The sequence below is a fragment of the Leopardus geoffroyi genome, chromosome C1, assembly GCF_018350155.1.
Source record: "Leopardus geoffroyi isolate Oge1 chromosome C1, O.geoffroyi_Oge1_pat1.0, whole genome shotgun sequence".
Lineage (NCBI taxonomy): Eukaryota > Metazoa > Chordata > Mammalia > Carnivora > Felidae > Leopardus > Leopardus geoffroyi.
The window spans coordinates 179,435,192-179,445,546 of NC_059328.1; the positions used below are offsets into that span (position 1 = coordinate 179,435,192).

At 34.4% G+C, this 10,355-nt stretch overlaps 1 long non-coding RNA gene across 1 annotated transcript; it reads left to right on the plus strand.

Annotated features, from left to right (window-relative positions):
• The first annotated feature begins 3,379 nt into the window (after positions 1 to 3,379).
• LOC123596853 lies at positions 3,380 to 3,633 on the plus strand. Its single transcript, XR_006711873.1, has 2 exons — positions 3,380 to 3,417; positions 3,529 to 3,633. It is a non-coding gene; the product is annotated as an uncharacterized LOC123596853 (long non-coding RNA).
• Positions 3,634 to 10,355: the final 6,722 nt, after the last annotated feature.

A 10,355-nucleotide genomic window follows, 5' to 3' on the forward strand; every position in this document is an offset into this window, starting at 1 on the left:
ATACCTATCACATAAATTTATTTGAAATAATAATCCTTTCGCCAACTTTGTGTATGAAAAAAACCGCTGACTCTACATAGGTGATCAAGTGATTGCTAGTATTTCTGCCTGTTTCTGTATTTCTGGGAAATCTACACAGAGGGTTATAAAGTTTAAAAATGTGCTCTCTCTTTTTAGGAGAATGACTTAAGGTGCACAGTTCAGCTTCATGCTAATTTTAAAATGATTTCTGCTGGTGATAGTGACTGAATTGATTATAAATCGAGAGTGCAGGTGGACCATTGGTCACCTCTGGCATGCTTACTTCTATGCCATGGGACTATAATAAGGAAACCTGAATACGTCCATATTTTGTTGCAATACTAACCCAAGACTTTTCCCACCCCAGCATCCAAAACTAAGACCAAAAAAGTACAAATGAGAAGAAATATCCTATGTTTCTTATAATTAAATGTAATATTTTTATTTTTTTAAAGTTTATTTACTTATTTTAAGAGACAGTGAGAGTGGGGGAGGGACAGAGAGAGAGGGAAAGAGAGAGAATCCCAAGCAGTCTCTGCACTGTCAGTGCAAGGCCCCATGCGGGGCTCGAACTCAAACTGTGAGATGGTGACCTGAGCTGAAATCAAGAGTTGGTCATTTAACCGATTGAGCCACCCAGGTGCCCCAGATAATTAATTATAATGAAATTAAGTAAATATTTTCCAAATGAAGACAGAGAAGACTGTCACGTCAGTATCAATAGTGACAAAATTCTTTGTTTTTAAAACAGATATTCTTATGTGTCGTTTCGCATGGCAATTGGAGAGAAAGTCAGAATGAAGGTTTTATTTGTTCATTCATCCCATATCTTCAGGTATCACTCTGCTAAAAGCACCATGCATATTTGAACGTTGTTATGAATTCATCTTTGGAGAGAGTAGGACAAAACGCTGTTTTAATGCAACCAGAAACCAAAGTAATGTATGCCGTGCCAGTGTTCTAAAGGTGAGGACCACAGAGAATACAAGGTGGCAGGAAGCAATATTGGAGACTGAGACAGACCCTCTGATGAAGTGCCCTGGTCCTGCTTTTAATTCTCTATCATTCTCACATAGAGATGAGATGATCGTAGAAATCAAGTATTGGTCGCGTTCTATCAAGTCTTTCATCCATCAAACATGCTATTCTGCTTCTGTCAGTCACTAACATCCAATAAGAATTCTTACCATTTACACAGTTACTTTGTATTTTCAACGTACTTTGTAGCTATTAGTGAACTCTGAGTATCTAGATATGACGCTCAGTTTGTAATAAATCCATTTTACTCTCTACTCCTATCCTGTGCCATTTTATTGATAAACAAGCCTGTCTCAGTAAGATTTGCTCATGAAGGATGTTCATTTGACAAATATGTGACAGGCTTCAAGTCCCCATCAATTAAAGAGATCTCTTTATAGTTAAATATTTCATTGTATATTTTGACAGAAATGGAATCATAGAGTGCAAACACTTTTTAAACTTATTTTCACTGAATAACTTAATATTAATTAAGGGTGCCTTTTTAACAGCCTATTTGGATAGTACCTATTACCTACGATGTTTGACTCGAAGGACAGTAGTGTTTTAGCTCCTGGGATTGTCAGCAATACCATTACCTCTTAAAGTGTCTTTATCAATAGTTGGTCACAGAAATGAAATCAGAGCTCCAAACAACATTCCAAGAGGGCTTTTTGATAGACATATGGAGTTGAGGTGGTGTGGGTGGTGGGTTACCTCAGCAAGGCAAGTAGGGGATTATGTGAGGCCACTTGCATTGGCAAAATAGGTTTGCATAAATACCTTTACTGACAAAAATATGACTTCAAATTTTCACAATTCTGACAATGACTGGCTTATTCAGTAAATCACAAATTCCTAGAAAGCAGATATTAGAGTTATTAAAAAAATAAATCAACAAATATCAATTGCTGATTTGTAAAAGGAATCTCCAGAATAAAACTAAACATGACCGTTAATGATAAATTTAAATATTTTATAACCTGAGCCTAAAATCTTATAATGTGTATGATTATCAATGTGCCTCAATAATTAGGAAACGGTATCATGGGAGAATTTAGAGTTAAGTGGAAAAGATCAGGCAAACAAAGAGCTCATATAAATATATGATGTAAGATGTTAAAAATCTTATTATTTACCTTATACATGCCAACAAGTTATTTGTTTCTTTATTCTGGGATCTTATTTTAACTTTGAAGTTATCCCATGTGATAGTATTTTATTTCCATTTGAAGAAACTGGGGCTTTTCCGCATGGCTTTCTACTGCACAATGCTTATTCCCAACTGAGTAGGAGAAAAATTAAACACTAAGAAATGAAATGTAAAATAAGGAAGCAAGGTAAATAAACTCCCTAACATTAATAAGATATGACAAAAATTAATTATTGGCTGTTATAATTTGTTAATAGTGTTCATTTTGATGCTTGTCAAAAACTTCATTGTCAAGGAAGATTTAATTGAAAAAGTATAGAGATTATAGTCCTAGAGGTCAGAACACCTAGGCAATTTTGGAAAACATTTAATGTTGTAATAACATGTATTTCGTCAAAAGGTAAAGGTTAAACTTTAGAATATAAGGCAAGGGAAAGGGGGCTACTTAGTAATATTGGGAAGAGAGTGAAATGGTAGGAAAACCGACAGGGGATCTGAATGGGGAAAAATTAAGCTACATGGTATAGAGTTCCTGAAAGTGCCCCAAAGTGCCCAAAACGTGTCTCAAAAAATGGTTTATCATCTCAAATGAAAAAAGGCCTTCTAGGTTGGGCAGAGACCGTGGGTACCACACAGCCATCTTTTAATTTTGGATCTATTAGTTCAAAAGCTTCTGAGCCTTATGTGACATGCACACATATGTTTTCTTTAACTATCTGAGGTGACATTTCCCTCTTTTTATAAATGAGGAAACCAAGACTAAATGATGCTGAGTAGTTTGTTCAGGTATAAAAAGATAAGATATATTGTCAGCTTAGATGTGAGGCCAGGCTTTGGTAGCAAAATCTTTATAATGCTTATAACCACTATTTTCACAATAATTATCAATAGTTGTTTGGTGTTGCTAATTGAATCAAAAGCCAAAAAGTTGTGCAAACTGAATTCAACAATACTTTGAAAGGATCATATGCCAGGATCATATGCCATGGGATTTATTCCAGACGTGCAAGGATGGTTCAATATCTATAAATCTATCAACATGATACACCACATTAACAAAATAAAGATAAAAATCATATGACCATCTCAATAGATGTAGAAAAAGCATTTGACAAAATTCAACATCCATTTATGTAAAACTCCCTCAATGGAGTGAGTACAGAGGGTGTACCTGAATGTAACAAAGGCCTTATATGACAAGTCCACAGCTAACATCATACTCAGTGGTGAAAAGCTAGAAATCTTCTCTTCTAAGATCAGGAAAAACACAAAAATGCCCAATTTTGCCACTTTTATTCAACACAGTATTGGAAGTGGTAGCCAGAACATTAGGCAAGCAAAGCTGAAAGCTTTTGCTGTAAAATCAGGAAAAGACAAGGATGCCCATTCTCACCACTTTTATTCAACATAGTATTGGAAGTCCTAGCCAGAGCAACTTGGCAAGAAAAAGAAATAAAAGACATCCAAATTGGAAAGAAAGAAGTAAAACTGTCACTATTTGCAGATGACATCTATACCATCTATATATCTATATATCTATACCTATATAGACATCTACATATCCACATATCTATATGTATATACATATGTATCTATACATATACATATATAGATGATAGATGATAGATACAGATAATATAGATATAGATACAGGTAGATACAGATATATAGAAAACCTCTAAAAACTCAACCAAAAATATTTGAGAACTAATAAACAAATTCAATAAATTTGTAAGATACAAAATCAAAACAAAGATCAATTGTGTTTTTATACACTAAAAAAAAGCTATCAAAAAAAGAAATTAAGAAAAACAATCCCACTTACAATTGCATTAAAAAGAATAAAATATCTAGCCATGAATCTAACCAAGGAGGCAAAAGACCTCCACCTTAAAAACTATAAGACAATGATAAAAGAAATTGAAGAAGACACATGAAATGGAAAGATATTCTGTACTTATGGGTTAGAAGAATTAATATTGTTAAAATGTCCATACTACCCAAAGAAATATATTGATTCAATGAAAACTGTATTATAATCAATAAGGGATTTTTCACATAAATAGAACAAACAATACTAAAATTTGTATGGAACCAAAAAATATCCTGAGGCCAAAGCAATCTTGAGAAAAAAGAACAGACCTGGAGGCATCACACTCCCTGACTTTAAACTATACCACAAAGCTATAGTAATCAAAAGAGTATAGCATTATCTGTAATACCTAAAACCATAAAACTGAAGAAAACGTAAGCAATTCTTTGAAATTGGTCTTGGCAATATTTTTTTTTGTTTTGATTCCAAAAAAAAAAAAAAGGCAGCAAATGCAAAATAACAAATGAGATTGTATCAAAGTAAGAAGATTGTGAACAGCAAAATAAATAATCAACAAAATGAAAAGGCAACCTACTGAATGGAAGAAGGTATTTGCAAATCATATATCCAATAGGTTAATATCCAAAATATATAAAGAACTTCTACAATTCAGTAGCAAAAAAAAATTAACAAATGGGCAGAGGATCTGAATGGACATTTTTCCTCAAGAAGCCATACAGATGGCCAAGAAGCACATGAAATGGTGCTCAACATCACTCATCATCAGGTAAATGCAAATCAAAATGCAAATCAATGACATACCACCCCACCCCTGTCAGAATGGCTAAAATAAAAAAATACAAGAAACCTCAGATGTTGGTGAGGATGTGGAGGAAAAGGAATCTTCTTGCACGGTTGGTGGGAATGCTAACTAGTGCAGCTACTGAGGAAAACAGTATGGAGGTTCCTCAAAAATTAAAAATAGAATTACCATATGGTCCAGTAATTGCACTACTGGGTATTTACCCAAAGAACATGAAAACACTGATTAGAAAGGATATATGCACCCCTATGTTTATTACAGCATTATTTACAATAGCCAAATTATGGAAACAGCCCAAATGTCCAATAATAAATAAATGGATAAAGAAGATGTGAATCTATATAAAATCTATATCTATATAATTTATATCTATCTATATCATCTATATATCTATATCTACATCATCTATATCTACATCATCTCTCTTTGTCTGTATCTATATCTATATCTAATCTATATCTATACCTATATCTATGATGGAATATTATTCAGCCATAAAATATGAGATCTTGCCATTTGCAACAACATGTACTGATCTACGGAGTATAGCACAAAGCAAAATAAGCCAGAGAAAGATAGATACCATATGATTTCACTCATCTGTGGAATTTAAGAAATTAAGCAAATGAACAAAGGAAAAAAAGAGAGACAAACTAAAACAACAACAACAACAACAACAACAACAACAACAACAACTACAAAACAAACAGATTCTTAACTACATAGAAAAAATAGTTACCAGAGGGGAGGTGAGTGGGGGTATGGGTGAAACAGGTGAAGGGGATTAACACTACACTTAACTAAGGGTGTCTGGGTGGCTCAGTTGGTTAAGCATCCAACTCTTGATTTTTGCTCAGGTCATGATCCCAGGGTTATGGGTTTTGAACCCTGTGTCGGGCTCTCTGCTGGGCATGGAGCCTGTTTAAGACTCTCTTTCTCCCTCGCTCTCTGCCCCTCCCCTGCTCGTGAGCCTACCCCCCCCCCACTCTCTTTCTCTCTCTCTCAAAAAGAAAAGACTACGCTTATTTTGATGAGCACTGAGTTATGTATGGAATTGTTGGATCACTATATTGTACACCTGAGATTAATATAACACTGTATGTTAACTATACTGGAAATAAAAGTAAACAAAAAAAATAGCTATAATCCTGCCATCAAGATATAATCACACAATTTTAAGTATTCCTTTGCTGTTATTTTCATATAGTTTTTCAAAATTTATATGTGTGTTTGGACTTTTGCCTGTATATACATTTGTTCTGTAGATTTTCTACAACACGTTATATAGTAGTTGCCTTATTTTGTTAAAGCTGTCGTAACAAAGTATCACAGACTGATGGCTTAAACAACATGAATATTTTGTCTCACCCTCTGAAGGCTGTAAGTTTGAGATCAAAGTGTTGGCACAGTTGCTTCCTTCTGAGGGCTGGGGAGGCCTGTGAGGGAGATGCTGCTTCCTGCTTCTCCCCTATGTTTTGGTGGTTTTCTGGCAATGTTTAGCATTGTTTCACTTGTGGACCACAGGTATTGAAAATAAACATCAAAAGGAGGAGTTAGGAGCTCTCCATGAGAATGCTGAAGGGTAATGCATTTTTGATTGTTTGGAAGGACCTTTCTACACATGTCAGGAGTTCATGCAGAAGGATGCCTTTTTCCTCTGAGAAACACAAATGAGGCATTTCCACATTGGAATGCTGGTCAGTGGATCCTTTCCAAAAGAAAAAGTTAAGGAGGTTTTCAAAAACTTTAGAAATATTGGAGGGGGAAAAATCCCATCATCACCACTACTGCCGTCATCATCATCATCATCATCAAATTAGTCCTTGCAACAATCTCAAAAGGTTCCTCGGTGAAGTATAAAGGCAGGGATGAAGAACACTGATTTCTAGTTGTCTTGAATTCTGTGCCATCAAATTATCAGCATGTAATGGAATCAATGCTGAAAATTTCAACATTTCTGTGTGTGTGTGTGTGTGTGTGTGCGTGTGTGTGTGAGTTAGGATGCTTAAATCAAACGGAAACTCATCCCTAACCCTTTGTAATTTCCTACTTTGGTGTCTGTGATGATGATGAACCTTTATCCTGGCTTCAGGAAATAAACAACGATTCAATACAAAAACAAACAAACAACAACAAACAAAACAAAACAAAACAAAAAAACAAAACAAAACGTTCTTGGTCTTTATGTCCATGTGACATTTTCACTGCGTGTGTCTCACTGTGCCCAAAGGTCCCTGTTTTATAAAGACAACAATGATATTGGATTAAGGCCTGCTCTTATGAAATCATTTTAACTTGATTCTCTCTGGAAAGACCCTATCTCCTAATAATGTCACGTTCTGAGATTCTGAGGGCTAGGACTCCAACATATCTTTTTGGGAAGTACACAAATCAAGTCATTATTTTCTCAGTTTCTGAAACGTTTTGAAAATCTCATTTGTATAAACTGCATAATGTTTTTATTGTTAAGACAGAACTTGTTTTCCTTAAACATTACCTTTTGTTGGACATTTATTTGTTTAACCTTCTTCAGCTTATAATAGTGCTATGAATATTCTTATGCAGAAAAATTTTATGTATCTCTGAGTCTATACTTGATTTAAAGTTCTAAAAATAGAAACACTTAGTATAAAGGTATGGATATTTATAAGACTTTTGATATTTATCGCCTAATTTGTCTCATAAAAAGTGTGGGGGTTATGGTTTAAAGTATTTAAAAATATGGTTGGCAAATACTGAAACTCATTGCTTTAATGTAAATACTTTGCTTATAATGAGGTTGAATATTTTTTATGTTACCATTCTTTTTTATATTGACTACTCAATTGCTCTGCCCATTTTCTATAGGGGCATGATAGTCATCCCCTTGCTGATTTATAGGATAAAGTTTTAATATATATCACTTTCATATATAGAGAGCTTATTTTAATTGTCATGTTTGGTTATACAATATAAAATCAAATATGCAATTACTTAAAAATATGTATAGGTTCATCTTTTCATCGATAAAATTACAGTCCCTAAAAAATCTGGAATCCATAATTTATAGGAAATATTTAGGATTTTACATCCTGATAGGAGATATAATTCTAGTTATCCAGCTGCTGCAGAAGACTTACACATCAATGAAAGTTAATTATAAGTTTTCTCTGACACAGAAAGGTGAAGTGACTTTCCAATGTCATAAAACTAGAGAATAGCAGAAGTGGGAATAGAATTCAGGTCTACTGAATCCCAGTGCAATACTTTAGTAAGTAGTCAACTATGATTTGTTGTGAAATAATAATTGCTAATTACTTTGGGTATTCCTTTCATCCTTAAAAGATCTAATAGTGCTCACAAGTTCATAAAGTTTATCCAATGGACAACAATGCCTTATGAGAGGATTTTCCTTCAATATTATGTCAAATGAACTTTTTAAATTTGGTGATTTCAATAACAGTTTCAACTGGATTCTCTAATGGCAGCTGTTGACTTTCTCTCTAAAGGTGGCGATGGGAGTATACAGGGTCTCTCCACCAAAGATGCAGAATGCTAACACTTATTGTGTTCCCACTATGTGTCAGATATTTACTATAGTATCAAATTTATTCCTTAAAATTCAAAGAGATAAGAATTTTACAGATTAGAAACTGAAGGTGAGATGGGCCTCGAGATCAGCAGATCAAATAGAAGAGCTGAGCTTCGAACTGAGAGCAAACTCCAAAGATCCCATTTTTTCCAAGACACTATAGTCTTTCCACGCTCTACGAAAGAACACGTGGTAGTATTTCTTGTGTCTTGAAGAGCCACTGAAAAAAGCAGAGATGGGAACACAGATAATAGGTAATGGATTCTGTGCGGTACATTTTTTTAAATGACATCATTAGATTAGAAGCAAGGATTCAATGATTAAAGTAACATTTTCTGAAGGTGTTCAAGGCATCATTCAAACCTCACATTCAAAATCTTATCATGACTATTTTATTGGTGAGGGCGTTAAGTTTCAGAGAAGTTAAATGCATTTTCCAAGGCCATCAAGGCAGTTAGTGGTAGTATCAGGATTGAAAAAAACATATGTCTGACCCCACAGTTTGAGAATTTCTTTAACTAAGCCTTTGAGATTCCTTCCATTGTGAGGCTAGTTTTGTTTTTGTTTTTTGTGTGTTTGTTTCTTTGTTTTTTTTCCCCCTCAAATTGAAGAGGACATAAAGAAGTCTGATAGGAGCTACATTTGATGGATGGATGCATACATGATCTCACCTACTCCTCGAAAACAGTTTTAGTTGTTTTTTTAAAAAATTTTTAAATGTGTATTTGTTAACAGGTAATCGGAGCTCAGAGTACATGAGCAACTATAATTAGTCTGTGATAAATCTTAGAGACAAGCCTAATTGTGACTTTAACCACATAATACTTGAGTTTTATTTCTTTTAAATCCCTTGGCTAGTATTATCTGTTATGGTAATGGCATTTTGATATCAGTAAGCATAAGGCATTTCTCAAAAGAAAAGATACAAATACCCTGGCTCCAGCTCACATACTTGGCTTAAGTATCTGAGAGAGAGACTCATATTTTTTTAAGAACTACCCTGAAATAACAAACACTGCAGTATTCTGGGAAAATAAACACTAAAAAAAATTCAAGGCTAAATTGTATAACCTTATGGGAAATTTTTAATGGAGAGTCCTATTCAAGAGAGATAATTCTCAGACTTTGGTGAACATTCCTAGAGATACTAATTCAGGAGGTCCTAGAAATGGACATTGGTGAGTTATGCGTGTTTACTGATACCAGCCTATTTTATTCTATACTATATGAAAACCTGGAAAATATTTACTATACTATCTAACTTATACCTTAAAATTCAAAGAGATAAGAATTTTACAGATCAAAAATTACCCATGAGATTATTGGTGAAATGACTTAGAGTCCTTCTAGACTTTCACTGGGTGATCTTGGTAGAAAGAATTAATCATTATATTCTGCCTAGTTACATCTGATTGATGATGTCTGAAATTTGTTAAGAATAAAACTATATAGTAACAGAAAAAGGACTTTTAGGTACCATGTACTCTTGGGGCCCTGGTTACCAAATGTTACTGGGCCTTATATAACCCATTTTCTAAATTAGATACACAATTTTTATACTGAGTGTTCATTGTACCGTCTCCCCAGAATTTTAGAACAGCCAACACAAGTACTCTTACGTGTCTGACTTCCATCTTCACATATCATCTGTGGATGGCCACACCAGGTAAATTTCAAAGAACAATTATGAACTTAATAAAAACACTTAAGAAAGTGTGGTAGGGTCTCCTCCCTAAGGGGAGTGGGAAACAACCTCAAGGTAACCTGACCATGCGCGTACGTGACAATATCCCTCATGACCATGTAACATGAGACCGGTCAATCAGACTGCATGTTTGTGTGTGTTACCATATATGGGAGACAAAAAGGTAGAAAATATATAAAAAACTGCACCACGTGGCATTTGGGGCTCAGTTCTTCAGGTACGAACCCAACGGAGGGGTGCCAGCAGGAATAA